Genomic DNA, 15,167 nt, shown 5'->3' on the forward strand with positions numbered 1-15,167 from the left:
GTTCGGGGGATACCCCCCGAGATTTTTGAGATTTTCATGATCTAGTTAGGTGCTTTTTCAGTCCTGTGGGGGGTCACACATTGGATAATATATTGATTTCAAATTATGTCAGTGGGCTGACAATGTCAGCATCAATTATTTTTGAAAGGGTAATGCATAAGAATCAGTTTATTGTTACTATTAATGATCTGGACATGCAGAAGAGACTAACATTATCACAACACATTGTCAACATTCACTTTCCATGTCTCTCTCCTTTCCATAACCTGCAGCCTCTCTTCCATCTTCTTGAGTCTCTCTGTCTTCTTCCTGTTCACTACTCTCTCTGTCCTCTTCCTGTTCACTACTCTCTCTGTCCTCTTCCTGTTCACTACTCTCTCTGTCCTCTTCCTGTTCACTACTCTCTCTGTCCTCTTCCTGTTCACTACTCTCTCTGTCCTCTACCCTTTCTCTTTGTTCAACCTCTCCCTCGTTGTTCACTTGTTGCTCCTCCTCACTTGTCGCTCCTGCCAGTGAATCAAAAGCAATTCAGCCATTTAGTTCATTTCACTTGTTTGTTTACATTTTTTTTATTTATTTAAATCTGTTTTGTTTGATTCTCAAAAGAGAGCAAAGATGTAAGCAAATGGTGTTTTATACAATTGTATGTTATTATGACATAACTGCAATAGATGTATGCTGTTTTGAAATGATGCCTATTGTTATAGATAAACAGATGGAGAGATAGATGGATAGATAGATAGATAGATTTTGTGTGACTCTGCAGTTCCCTCCTGACTTCCATCCACTTTCTCCTCTCTCCTCTCTCTCTCTCTCTGCCTGTCCTGTCTCTTCCTTACCAAAGCTGAGCCTCGACTGACGTAGTCTTTTCATTATATCTGAGTCAGTGTAAAAAGAAAAACAATACAATGTTATATCTTCAATGTTTACTCAAATTGAAATGAAAGAAAAGCATTACAACGTTTGTTAAAAGGTAATCCTTCTGACATTGGATGAATGTAATTAACTTTAGCTCTGCTAGTTTATTCACGCAATGTAAACCAAAGTATAGCCTATAGCTGCAATATCAGTTAGTGTGCATGTTGTCGGACGTCCACTGACTAACGTAGAGCGTTCACACAGGATCTGCCTGGTCATAAGATGTCCTGATGAACAGAAACACAAGCAGCCCGCTGGACTCAGATCTCTAGATACCTCATCACTCCTCTGGACTCCAGAGCGCCCGCTGGACTCAGATCTCTAGATACCTCATCATCCTCTGGACTCAGATCTCTAGATACCTCATCACTCCTCTGGACTCAGATCTCTAGATACCTCATCACTCCTCTGGACTCAGATCTCTAGATACTTCATCACTCCTTCGCTGCTCCGATACAAGTCCGGGCTGCGGGTCTGTTTGCTTTAACAGAGGCTACGTACTTATTCAGCGCCCCCATGGTCAGTAAATGGAAGTACTACAAAGAACCCAGTTTAGTGCAATTATTTCACAAGTTTTGTTATAGACACAGCTCGGAGAATATTACAGAGGTCCGGACCTCGGTGACCTCAATGGTGGATACGGCCATGTGTAGTGTACAGGGGCTTTATCAGAGACTCTCAATAAAACTGACAAGAGTGCAAATACGTGGCCGAAAACTAAAACAAAGAGCTGAAAGGTGCTACTTAGCCAACGAGAGCTAAAGAGTGCAAACAGCTAGGGGTTATCACTAAACTAGATGCCTTTCATGTAAGATTCCAGTCATCTGATCTCTTGCCAAAATAAAAAAAATAGATAACAACTTGAGGTCCATGCACCCAGGCTGGACATTGACAGCCTGTTCTTTTGAGATGATGCAAATATTTTTGACGGGAAAGGAAATGATTCACCCTCTGGGAACCACGAATATCCACGAGAAACATCTCATTTCATGGCAGTCTTTCAAAGAGCTTTCTAACAGGGTCCAGTACTGCGCTGTGAAAACGACAGAGAGAGTGCAGCAAGTTTTGTGTGCGCTGCATGAGAATGGTTCGAGGACACACAACAGGATATCTCTCGAATGTAACAACTTCACCATGGTCACCAGCAGGCACACAAACACAAGGCTTTTGTTTGCTGTGTCAGTGTCAGGTGATTTAGTTCAATGGGGCCTGATGTGTGGGTGTGAGGGGGGGAGGGGATACAGAAGGAAAACAAAAGGGCTTTCCAAGTCCACATAACCAAAGTCTTCTTTGCAGAAGTCTGTGAGCCAGATACTCTGCATTCCTGCTGAGAGCACTCGCTGAGAAACTAAAACCAGAGTCAACCTCGGCCAGACTCCGGCGGTGATAGACAGAAGTAGAGTATTCCGGAGATAACGCAGGGGTTCTCACAAGCATTCAGAGGGAAGGAGTGTCCTCAGTGTGGGAGACAACAATAAAGGATTTGTCTGAAGTTATGCAAGAGGAGTTTTGATGGTCAGTTTTCCCTTGTTATTTCCACTTACTGTTCCACAGCCCTGACAGCAGGCATTAGAGGATTTATCTTTATACCCAGCGTGGCATTCCTCAGCAGATTGGTAAAGCCTCCTCCTATAAAAGGAGCTCTCCTCCTGTTCGTGCTGAGGCTGCTGTAATCCTGTTAGCCACTCACTTTGGATCTGTATCACCTTCATAACATTTCCCATGGTTCCACTGCATGGTACGGCTCGGCACGACTTCAATTAGCTCATGTATGCTACCAGGTCCTTCTATCTATTTCATTTTCAACTCAGATAATATCGTTTTGCTAACACCTTTATTTCATAGCAGTTGTCAGGTTTGCGATTACAGCTTGTTTTGCTTCCTAAAAAAGTGCACAATAAATCACTTAAAGGTGGGGTAGGTAATTTATTTCAGAAACACTTTGTTATATTCCATGGAATGTTCTTAACGTCCCGATAGCAATGAATATATTAAATGCTTTGACAATAAATACATTAAAAAAGTTCATCTGTGGAAGCCGTGGCGCTGTAAAAAGCACGACCAATCATCTGAGCCGGCCCGGCTAAAGTGACTGGATGGCCTACCTGCCTGTCAGCCTTCCATCTGGGCACACACTTATCTCGTGCCCTCATTGGTCATGTGAGCGTTCGTGTGTGTTGGAGGAGGGGCTCTGTGAGGAAGTCTGAAGGAAGAGGCAGATTTTTTCCGGCTGTGTATTTAAAAATTCTAGCGCACTCGAGCTGGTTTCTCCATTCTTACCTACCCCACCTTTAATACCTTTTTCAGTCATTTCACTCGAAAACAACTCCTGCTTATATATATATAATATCTTTTGCGGTACGGATTCCCTGATTTAAGCTGATCGGGAAGAAGCCTGAGATCCAGTTCCTATCCACACAAATATTTCATAAATTGAACAACAAGTAAACGCCACGCTTCAATCATCATAAATACCCCATTAATAATAAATAAACAACTTTTGGAAATAATGACCTGTGTTTGAAATAAATAACAAATAAACCTTCTAAGAGCGGTACTCTGATGCAGGTAACATAGTAGAATGCTCTGATGCACACAGCTGCTCTCAATGCCTAACCAGGAGACAACAGGTGATCAACATGAAATCAGAGGATCTGGGAACATCAGGAAAAAGGAATGGATTAGGAGCTGCCACAAATGTATTGCTTATTTTGGGAAAGTATTTAGAATTATAAATAAATAAAAGGTTGTTTCCTGGAGATTATCAAACCAAGACAACATCTTATTTGTTCCTAAGAATTCTGACTCCACTTTCAGGTTGAAGTTATCTCTACAGTACATCCTCCGAAATAATAGTCATGGATCAAATCATTTAAAAGTGACTGCTTTCCCAATGTGTGGGAGGAAACTCTACAGTTTAATAGATACAGAGAAAATATTTGCATTTGAGGAGCCAAGTGTTCTCAGATAGGCCTGGTCAGAGGCTAAACACAGGCTTCCAGGACCGGGCAAAGGAGGAAAGGAGAGGACCAATGGGAAGAGAGGAAGTGTGTGATAAAAAACAGATGTGTCCAGACGCAGACCAGAAAACCATCGGCTGCAGACAAAGGTCTCGAGCCGACACCCACACACTGCTCTCCACTTTGACTCACGACGTGTCTTCATTCACAGAGACGTTTTGTTTTTTTAAACCTTCAAGAACTGAAAAGATTCACTGTCCCACTGCCAACACAAGACAGTAGACCAATAATATATTATCTAATCTAATCTGGTAATTTACAAACACATGGAAAATATGATTTAGTTATTACATAGCTCAGTTTCTTTTCTTTTTATGTATCTATTTAAATATTCAACAGACCCTGGATAACTTTGAGTTATCTTAACTAACCCTAACCCGACTCGCTAAGCCGTCCTACGACGCTGGTTCTACTTCGTCCCTACTGACGGCCAGAGGCGGTGCTTTAGCACTGGATATGTCCATCGCACGCATGCGCAGCTCGAGTACCTCATAACAACAAAGTCACCTGTGACCCACGTGACGACAGCTACATAGGCCGGCGTCATAAGCGGATCGGTTCCTTCATCTTCTCGCTTCGCGAGAGTACCGTGGTTGCATTTTTGTAACCTCCAAGCGTTCGTTGGAACGTTGGATCTAAGGATTTCCCCGCTTACAGCCGGCTGAGTGCAGTTTCGTGACTATTACAGTCCCTATACCCTGCCCCTGTCCCCCTCACTGTTCCTCCTTCAGAGGAGTACCTGAGGGAGCTCCATGCATGCTGGAGAGACACCAGGGCCCTCTCCCACTCAGGCTCTGATGCCCGGACCTCGGCTCCCATGCAGGATCCGGCGAGGGTGGACCCATTGAGCCCACCATCGCCTCCCTGATTCTGGCTACTGATGAGGCTCTAAGGCCTGATGCCAGGTGCCTCGGCCTCAGTGCAGGGTCACAGGCGAACTGCTCTGTAAGGCCTACGACGCAGCGGCACGCATGGGTCGTATCGGGAACTCCCATTTAATGCTGGCCGACTCCGCCTCTCTGCAGCAGGCTCCGGCTGAGCCTCTTTTGCTGGGCCTCGGTGATGCATCACTGCAGGCCTTTGCTTTAATCTCTACGGAACTGGGGCGAGTTATGTCCTTTCTGGTGCAGACTCGCCACCAGGTTTGGCTGTTGCAGTCTCCTCTAACGGAGACATGTAGGAGAGTCCTCCGTAGCGTGCCAGTCGAGCCAGGGGAGCTGTTTGGGGCAGCTGTCCTGGAGTCACCGGAGCGTGCTGCCCAAGCTAGGCAGACCAGGCAGCAGCTCTCAGGTCTTCATAGGCCTGTGCCTAGCAGGCCCAGGGGCCCCTCTAGCAGGCCCAGGGGCCCCTCTAGCAGGCCCAGCCACCAACTTACAGTGGTGGTTTGCGGCGGTCCCAGCGGCCCACTCAACCGCCTCCCAGTGACTTTCGGGCCCCGATCGCCAGCCTTCTAGGCAGCCTCTTACCTCAGTGCCTTACCGGCCCTGAAGCCCCGGGGCCGGTCGTCAGCTGCTTTTCCCAGCGGCAGCTCAGCTACTGCGCTGACCACAGCAGACACCCTTCGTGTTATCACACAGGGGGAGTGGTTCTCAACCGTGGACTTGAGGGATGCCTACTTCCACGTGCCGATTGCATCCCATCTCCGGAAGTTCCTGAGGTCAGATCTCGGGGGTCAGATCTGGCATCCCGCCCCTCACCGCCTTCAGCTCTGGGCCTGGCCTCTGAGGGGCCAAACCCACTGTTGAGTGTTTTCACGGCATCTGTCAGGGAAACTATCCTGAATGCCAGAGCACCATAGCACCCCTAGCACCCCCAGGGCTCTGGCTTGGGACCTGCCCCTAGTGCTGGATGCCCTTTCATCTCCTCCCTTCAAGCCCCTGGCCCAGGTAGGGCTTAAGTGGCTGTCCTTGAAGGCACCATTTCTGCTTGCCATAACCTCAGGGAAACGAGTTGGAGAGCTACATGCCCTCTCCGTGAGTGATACATTGTCTGAGGTGGAACTCCGATGGCTCGGGTGTTGCCCTCTGGCCGAACGTGGCGTTCCTGCCCAAGGTGCTTCCACTAGCCCACTCCAATCGGCCTATCCAGCTGGCACGCTTTAACATCCCACAGGAGAACGGCATGCCTGAGTTGCTGTGCCCTGTGCGTGCCCTAGAGGCGTATATTGGTGCTACGGCCCGTATACGACAGTCAGAGGAGCTCTTCATTTGCCATGGCAGCACGAGAAAGGGTCGTGCTCTCTCCAAGCAGCGGCTGTCCCACTGGGTTGTGGATACCATCTCACATGCCTATGGGGCCAGTGGCCGCCCCCCGCCATCAGGGGTGAGATGTCACTCTACATGGAGCATCTCAACGTCTTGGGCTGCCCTGAGAGGGGTGCCCCTGGAGACCATCTGTGCCGCGGCGTCGTGGGCATCGTCTGGCACATTCTCCAGGTTCTACCGGGTCAATGTCGCCACTTCCCATCCTTTGGGCGTGGTCCTGTTGCCGAGCTCCGCTGCTTCCAGCTAGGTAAGCAAGTGTTCGGATTCTTCATGACATGGTTGGTATAGTCATCCAGTGCTAAAAGCACCGCCTCTGGTGGTCAGTAGGGACGAAATAGAACGGTAGTTACGGCTGTAACTACGGTCTATGAGTCCCGGATGACCGCCAGAGTTTCCGGTCACTCAGAATTCTTGTGTGCTCGTGAGAAGATTCTGGGAACCGTCGTCACGTGGGTCACAGGTGACTTTGTTGTTATTAGGTACTCGAACTGCGCATGCGTGCGACGGACATATCCAGTGCTAAGCACCGCCTCTGGCCGTAATTATCGTTATCAACTCGGTAAATCAACCCAGGGTTTCTCTGTCCGGCTGAGAGTGTGTTCAGGTGAAAGGGGCGGGGTTAGCAACATTTGACCAATCACAAACCTGGAAGCTTACTGACAGCACAGCGTCATACTTCATGAATGAAGAGTAAACTAATATTAGACGAATACGAAAAAGTTAAACTTTAAACATGCATGACTTAAATACTTAATCCAGGATAATCCATAGTTGCAGCTGCAAGGTCAATACAGAACAGCTGGTAAAAAAAGATTCCCATGACAACATTTCGCTTAGGGCCCCAATTTGGCACTGAGTAAATATGATGTGATATGAGTGATAAGTGCGACACGTCGGCTTCTGCACTCACAGTGTCTACCCCGGTAAGATCAGCGTTGTCGGACTGAAAACCCAGAGTTAACCCCGAAGATACCTCGCTAACCCCAGATCCTGCTTCGTGGCACAGGCCTCAGATATGGTTAGTGCTGCGTACCGGTACGCCGAACCGGTACTGGACTTGTAAAAAGTTTCGGTTCAAGTCCGGTTAAAACCGGAACGTCGGGAACCGGTACTTGGACTCGCAAAAAAACTAGCACTTACAGTACGTATATTCTGGTGTCTGTGGTTATTTAAACATTCCCTGATAAACGTTATTCAGTGTCAATAAATGAGTGCTAATCCCAGTGTGCTCAGTGTACAACATCACATGTCATTTCACCTTCGACTCACGGTTTGAAAACGTAGCATTTCGCCACATGCTAATGCTAACCGGAAGTGAATAATTTTCAGAATAAAAGTATTAAGTAAATAGTGTGAACTTCCGGTTTTTTCAGAACAAAACTGATTTAAATTAAATAGTGTATTTAATTAAAAATTACGCCATATCAACATTGATTTTAATTTCTAACAGTATGTATGGTACATCACTATGTATGTAGTATGTACTGTATAATAATAATAAATAAAATGCATTATTATTATTATTATTACAATGTACACATGTAGAGTTGTAGAAAATACATGGTGTACAGACAGTACAGTACCTACAGTGTAGCCTATACTGTATAGTAGGGTGTAACAGTGTAATGCGTATAGTCTCCTCTACACTCTACCTTTCAGCAACGTGTTAGGGATTTAGGCTCAGTCAGCTCAGGGACTGTTTGGTTACTTTAGTTTGGTAAATGAAATAAATGTTTGAACTTTGTAGTAGTTCACTGTAGTTGCTGTCATAAGTCATTTGTAGACTAAGTGGCAAAAAGTGTTTTTTTACATTTGTACTTTGTAGAGAAATGTGGACACAAGTTAGATGGGAGCACAATAAACCTGACGAGTTTGAATTTGAGTTGATTATGAGTTTATTTTCAATTGATAATTAGCTCACAATAAGTTCACTTTAGTCACACAACTTGACACAAGCCATGGGTTCAGGTCCGGACTTATAAGTCCGGACCTGAACCTGAACCTCTGGACTTGAGTCCGGACCTGAACCTGAATGTGAGTCCAGGTACGCAGCTCTAGATATGGTGGCACATTTGAGCGAATTAGTGTTTTTATTTGCATATTTACAAGTAAACTTGGGTGGGCAGTGGTTGCTCTGTTATCCTTTGTGTTCCTCTAATATACTTTGGTTGCAGACTTCAATTTATGACATGACAAATATCAACTGATATATCAGAAGAATATTGCCCAGCCCACAGATAGGGCAAAGTGCTAACGCTAACCACTTGCAGCTACAAAGTGAGGCTACAGCCTCATCATAACTTAGAAGAGAGTTTAAACACCAAGATATGTATACAGGATTATACACCGATGGGGTACAGGCTTTATCACAACCTTTAGGACGATATCAATCAGCACTGGTTTATTCTATTTTACAGGATTGAAACAACATGATGCAACAATATCAGCGCAGCCAACAGTAGGCCTGCTCAACAGCGTCACCATACACTGTCCCATCCACCAACAGTTCTATGAGCAACTGTTCTCATATATCACATTTCTTTGTGCACGCTATTTTCCAGAACACTTTTAATAAATGAAAAAGTGTTATGGACATGTACTTAGTCTCCCCAGTGTAAATGACCCCTGTGAGCACTATCATGAACTAACCAGGTCATACTGGGTGAATGTCCTTAAAGGCCTGGGGTTCAACTATTTTAATGAAGACTCTTTTCATCTGGTTTCAACTCAAGTTTAGCCACAGGACAGAGGACAGAGGACAGAGACAGCACTGTAACTGAAGGCTGCCTCCCACTCGGACCAAATCCCAAATCCTTTCACTACCTATCGTCCATCTTTCTTAAGATGGATGTGTTTGAGAATGTGGTTCTTTTCTTAAAACAGTGTGAAGAGAAGCCCACAGTGAGATCAGTGGAGGAGAATAATAATCACCTCTTTGCTGCCCGAGCCTCCTCGGCTGCTGCAGGTTAAACACACTCGAGAGCATTTATGCTGTTCCAAGTGCACTGTGCTGCGTTCCTACTGTATGGCTGCTCCGCTGTCAGCAACGGATAACACACTCACTTCCAGCACACAGCAAAGTGAGGCCACATGGATATGTAGCTGCTGTTTGGAAGTGGATCTGAACTTGTAAGAGGTAGCTTTCAAAATGGTTGTGGAGAAAAACAAACTTTTTAAAAGTTCACTGGAAACAAAAAAGTTGATGCCCATTTAAAAAAGAAAAACTTTTTGGTGAGAAGCAGCCATCTCTAACATTTCCTTACGTACCACCTTCACACCGAGGAGGATTGTTTTTAACCAGTGTTGCGATCCATATTTAAGTCTGACCAACCACAGGGTTCCCAAGAAAAACCCCTAAGCCCGAGTTCCTTTTCTCTGTTCATAGCATTACAATTTCAGTTTCCTCAGGTTCTGACTTTTGATTACTTTTGCCCGTTGTTATTGTGAGCTGTGACTTGCAAATAAATGAATGTCATGAGGACAAAAGTTCAATTTATAACCAGAAAAAGTAAGTAGGCTAAGAAACAGTGGTCTGTCGGTCTTTCTCCTGACAGATCTGTCTCAGTACTAAGACAGTCCCTCACACACAACACACACACACACACACACACCACACCACACACACACACACACACACACACACACACACCACACACACACACACCACACACACACACACACACCACACCACACACACACCACACACACACACACACACACACACACACACACACCCACACACACACACACACACACACACACACCCCAGCTCTACAACAACAGCTAAATGAAAGTCATATCACTTATGTTGATTTTTGCTTTTTTCCTGTAGATACAAAATGCCCTCACGAAGGTGGATCAATGGGAAAATAAATGTGACAGTAGTCGTTAGTAAAATCTGACTGCTCAAGTCTCGCCTGTGTAAAACATCTGATGGTGGTGACCAACAAATAACTGTCATTACATGTATGCATCCTGATAGCTCAAAACAGGTTTGTGCGTCAATTAAATGACGAGCGTAGCTTTGTTAAGTTAACGTGTTGAAACAATTCTGGTGTTGCAATCAATAAGCCCAACCACAGGGTACCCATTAAACCTTTGACTCAGTATCCAACAATAACAGATACGTTGCAGCCCTTATCGTTTTCTTTGTCATTTGTCCTGAGCTCAGATTGCAAGCTCTTGTTTTTGCGGTTCTCTTATAAAAGGTGTCATGTTTCAGCTGTGGGTCTTACCAGCTTGTAGTCTCTGTGCAGTTTGCTGTACTGGAACATGTTGCAGAGGACAGTTGATGCAGCTCTGGCAGCTTTTAGACCCCCAGAGCTAAGGGAGGACACAGTGAAAGACAGTTAGAGACAAGGAGGGAATACAGAGCATGAGCAGAGGGGAGAGACCAAAGATACACATTTTAAAATGATCTACAAATGATATAAGGGTCACTATTTGTGTGGCCAGAGGGGAAAGCAGTATGTTAAGTCTCTGACAGCTAACAAATGTCCGGACGTAAATAAACACCAATTATAGGAACGTAAGTATTCACAGATCAGGGAATCATTCTGGTTCTGAAGCTGTTTCCTCGCTGTCCCACACCGATATGAGTATTCAGTAGAAGTCAGTCCTACCTGTTATCATGGGATGTCTTGATTCCAATCAGTTTCGGCAGGCCGTTGAAGTATGAGACGTCCCGGGCTGCCAAGGAGCTGCAGGTGACCAGGTGATTGAGGGCTCCACAGATGTTGACTACCACCTCGCTGCAGGGTGTTTTCTGAAGGCCGTCACTGGGCAGCTTGGTCACCAGAATGTTCACCATGTTTTTAGCTGCCAGGACAAAGAGCGATGGATGAATAAATGATATGACCACGATGCACGGTTTTCTGTTTCATGTGATCCACCAATATGGACGACAATAGCCGACCAGTCCACATAGAGATACCCTCGTTAATTTAGGATGTACAGCCACATTCAGTAATGTTTAGCCGTGTTCTGAAGGCTTAGTTCTTACCTCTCCACTTCCTGTCTCTCTACGACAGTTCTATCCATTAAAGACAAACCAAAAATATAAAGAGTCTTTGTCTGTGTCGTACCGATGTGGTCTGTTGGTGGGGAGTGTCGAGCCAGGTTCCTCAGCAGGCCGGTCAGAGGCCGCAGCTCCGAGGCACTGTTGGTGTCTAACAGATCCAGCAGGATGGGCAGCATCCTCTCCTGCCAACACCACCCCACTCAGCACCGCCGCCCACTGATGGGAGGGGCAAAGGTTACATGAGCCTTGTGTTGCCTGTGTGCTATAGAGTGGTGCAGGGGAATAGGCGCATTCACACCGCAGTACTTTTCCCACAAAGGTTCATCAGAACTTAGTTCATGAGAACTCTTTAGTTCTCATGAACTAAGTACTGATCGCGTTCACACCGGAATAAGTCCCTGGGGGTGGATTAGGCAACGAAGCCGCTGACGTCACTTCTTCTTCTTCTGCTTTGGGTTTACTGGCAGGCCGCAAACCACTTCACGGCGTATACTGCCGCCCAAAGTCCCCGGCCGGAAGTCCCCGGAGTTGGGGAAGGCTTCAGTAGAAGCTGCTGGGGCTCCCAGCAGCTTCTACTGAAGCCTTCCGAGTAAATCGCCAGAACGCCGACACCTCCTCATCTCCACCGCTCCCATGTTTTATTTTGTGTTGCCATAAGTTAGTCTCTCTGCGTTTCTGCGCTGGGCTAATGCTAATGCTAATAATGCTAAGCGAGGATAAAAATGGCGGCTTCACAAAACTTTTTGGGAGTTTTACGGGGCGTGGTTTGCAATCCGCCCAGCCAATCAGACAGAGGAACCCTTTTCTCCCACGAAAGTCCCTGCTCTCTAGCGGGGACGGAAAAAGGGGGTGAAAAAGGTTCTGATTAACTCATTTTAGTTCCGGCTCTTTTTGGTGTGAACGGGACATTTCGGAACTATATCGGAACTAAAGTGGGAAAAGTACTGCGGTGTGAACGCGGCTATTGCTCTGGTTCCCTCTACAAAATACAATGTTCTTTTTCCATAGAATTTTTGAATATTGCCAAAAAGAAATGATCACACATTTTGTTATTTTTGTTATCATTTAGATAATCTCCCATAAATTAACACTAAATGAAATCGCCAAAGAGCTACGTCACGGTCCCATGCGTGGTTGACGTTTGGTAGTCCGTACTGACGTTTTTTATGACATGTAAAAGCTTCAGACGTTTACCAGTGAGGGTATTTACAGATATATGTTATGTCCTAGAACAAAACATTAACATCCTTGAAGCCAAAACTAATTCAAAAAAACATTGACTTCAAGACGAGGCAACTAGAAACGCAAAAAAGCTAATTAATGTCCGTGTTCAGGCCTCATTCCTGCAGCACTCTGTTGAGGAAGACTCAGGTGCCAAAGCAACTGCGCACGATAATGAGCCAGTCGTCTCAGAATAAACGTGCATATTGTATCTCCGTATGACGCTGAGCTCGTACCCGGCCCTCTCCTGCAGTGATGTTCTGCAGGGCTCCTACGGCCGCCTCCCGGCTGGTGGAGCTGCAAGTCGCTGTTCTGCAGAACCGCTTGTACAGAGTCACCCATGTTAGGGTGCCAAAGCCACTCAGCGCCATTAGGTTGTCGGGACACTTCAGACAGTATGAACATGTTCTGGTTACGCTGTGAAAGAGAGAAAGGATGTCCGTTTATGGTACAGTAACATACAGAGCATTCTGTTGAAATGTTACGATATGTATCACTCTTATCCGTCTTTTGATAGAATGTTTTCTCTTGTGTTAGCTGGTATGTTAGCTAGCTAGCTATAAGTAGCCCTGGCCCGGGTTGGGCCCCAGTCTGTAGCTCTGCAGCAGGAGCTGGGTCTCGTCTTTCTGATAACTAAAGAAGTAGCCAGATGAACAGACCGAGAGACAGGGTCACTATCCTCAGGGACAGATGGACAGACAGAGAGACAGGTCACTATCCTCAGGGACAGATGGACAGACAGAGAGACAGGTCACTATCCTCAGGGACAGATGAACGACAGAGAGACAGGTCACTATCCTCAGGGACAGATGAGAGACAGAGAGACAGGTCACTATCCTCAGGGACAGATGCACAGACAGAGACAGGTCACTATCCTCCGGGACAGATGGACAGACAGAGACAGGTCACTATCCTCAGGGACAGATGAACAGACAGAGACAGGTCACTATCCTCAGGGACAGATGCACAGACAGAGACAGGTCACTATCTCAGGGGACAGATGAAACAGACAGAGACAGTCACTATCCTCAGGGACAGATGGACAGACAGAGACAGGTCACTATCCTCAGGGACAGATGCACAGACAGAGAGACAGGTCACTATCCTCAGGGACAGATGGACAGACAGAGAGACAGGTCACTATCCTCAGGGACAGATGAACAGACCGAGAGACAGGTCACTATCCTCAGGGACAGATGGACAGCCAGAGAGACAGGTCACTATCCTCAGGGACAGATGGACAGACAGAGACAGGTCACTATCCTCAGGGACAGATGGACAGACAGAGAGACAGGTCCACTATCCTCAGGGACAGAGGACCGCCCGCGAGACAGGTCCACTATCATCAGGGGACAGCATGGAACCGACAGAGAGACAGGTCACTATCCTCAGGGACAGATGGACAGACAGAGACAGGTCACTATCCTCAGGACAGATGAACAGACAGAGACAGGTCACTATCCTCAGGGACAGATGAACAGACAGAGACAGGTCACTATCCTCAGGGACACATGGTCAGACCAGAGAGACAGGTCACTATCCTCAGGGACAGATGAACAGACAGAGACAGGTCACTATCCTCAGGGACAGATGCACAGACGAGGAGACAGGTCACTATCCTCAGGGACAGATGAACAGACGAGAGAGACAGGTCACTTATCCCTCAGGGGACAGATGAACAGACAGAGAGACAGGTCACTATCCTCAGGGACAGATGGACAGACAGAGAGACAAGGTCACTATCCTCAGGGACAGATGGGACAGACAGAGAGACAGGTCACTATCCTCCAGGGACAGATGGACAGGACAGAGACAGGTCACTATCCTCAGGGACAGATGAACAGACAGAGACAGGTCACTATCCTCAGGGACAGATGACAGACAGAGAGACAGGTCACTATCCTCAGGGACAGATGCACAGACAGAAGAGACAGGTCACTATCCTCAGGGACAGATGGACAGACGAGAGACGGTCAATATCCTCAAGGGACAGATGGACAGACAGAGAGACAGGTCACTATCCTTAGGGACAGATGAACAGACAGAGACAGGTCAACTATCCTCAGGGACAGATGGACAGACCGAGAGACAGGTCACTATCCTCAGGGACAGATGAAACAGACAGAGAGACAGGGTCACTATCCTCAGGGACAGAGGAACAGGACAGAGACAGGTCACTATCCTCAGGTGACAGATGGACAGACAGAGACAGGTCACTATCCTCAGGGACAGATGGACAGACAGAGAGACAGGTCACTATCCTCAGGGACAGATGGACAGACAGAGAGACAGGTCCACTATCCACTCAGGGGACAGATGAACAGACCGAGAGACAGGTCACTATCCTCAGGGACAGATGGACAGCCAGAGAGACAGGTCACTATCCTCAGGGACAGATTGGACAGACAGAGACAGGTCACTATCCTCAGGGACAGATGGACAGACAGAGAGACAGGTCACTATCCTCAGGGACAGATGGACAGACAGAGACAGGTCACTATCCTCAGGGACAGATGCACAGACAGAGAGACAGGTCACTATCCTCAGGGACAGATGAACAGACCGAGAGACAGGTCACTATCCCTCAGGGACAGATGGACAGACAGAGAGACAGGTCACTATCCTCAGGGACAGATGGACAGACCAGAGGGACAGGTCACTATCCTCAGGGACAGATGGACAGACAGAGAGGACAGGTCACTATCCTCAGGGACACATGAACAG

At 46.8% G+C, this 15,167-nt stretch overlaps 1 pseudogene; it reads right to left on the bottom strand.

Moving 5' to 3' along the window:
• Positions 1-15,167, bottom strand: part of LOC117462767 (plakophilin-3-like) — a 31,711-nt pseudogene that overhangs the window by 3,625 nt on the left and 12,919 nt on the right.

Source organism: Pseudochaenichthys georgianus, chromosome 3 (assembly GCF_902827115.2).
Source record: "Pseudochaenichthys georgianus chromosome 3, fPseGeo1.2, whole genome shotgun sequence".
NCBI classification, from domain to species: domain Eukaryota; kingdom Metazoa; phylum Chordata; class Actinopteri; order Perciformes; family Channichthyidae; genus Pseudochaenichthys; species Pseudochaenichthys georgianus.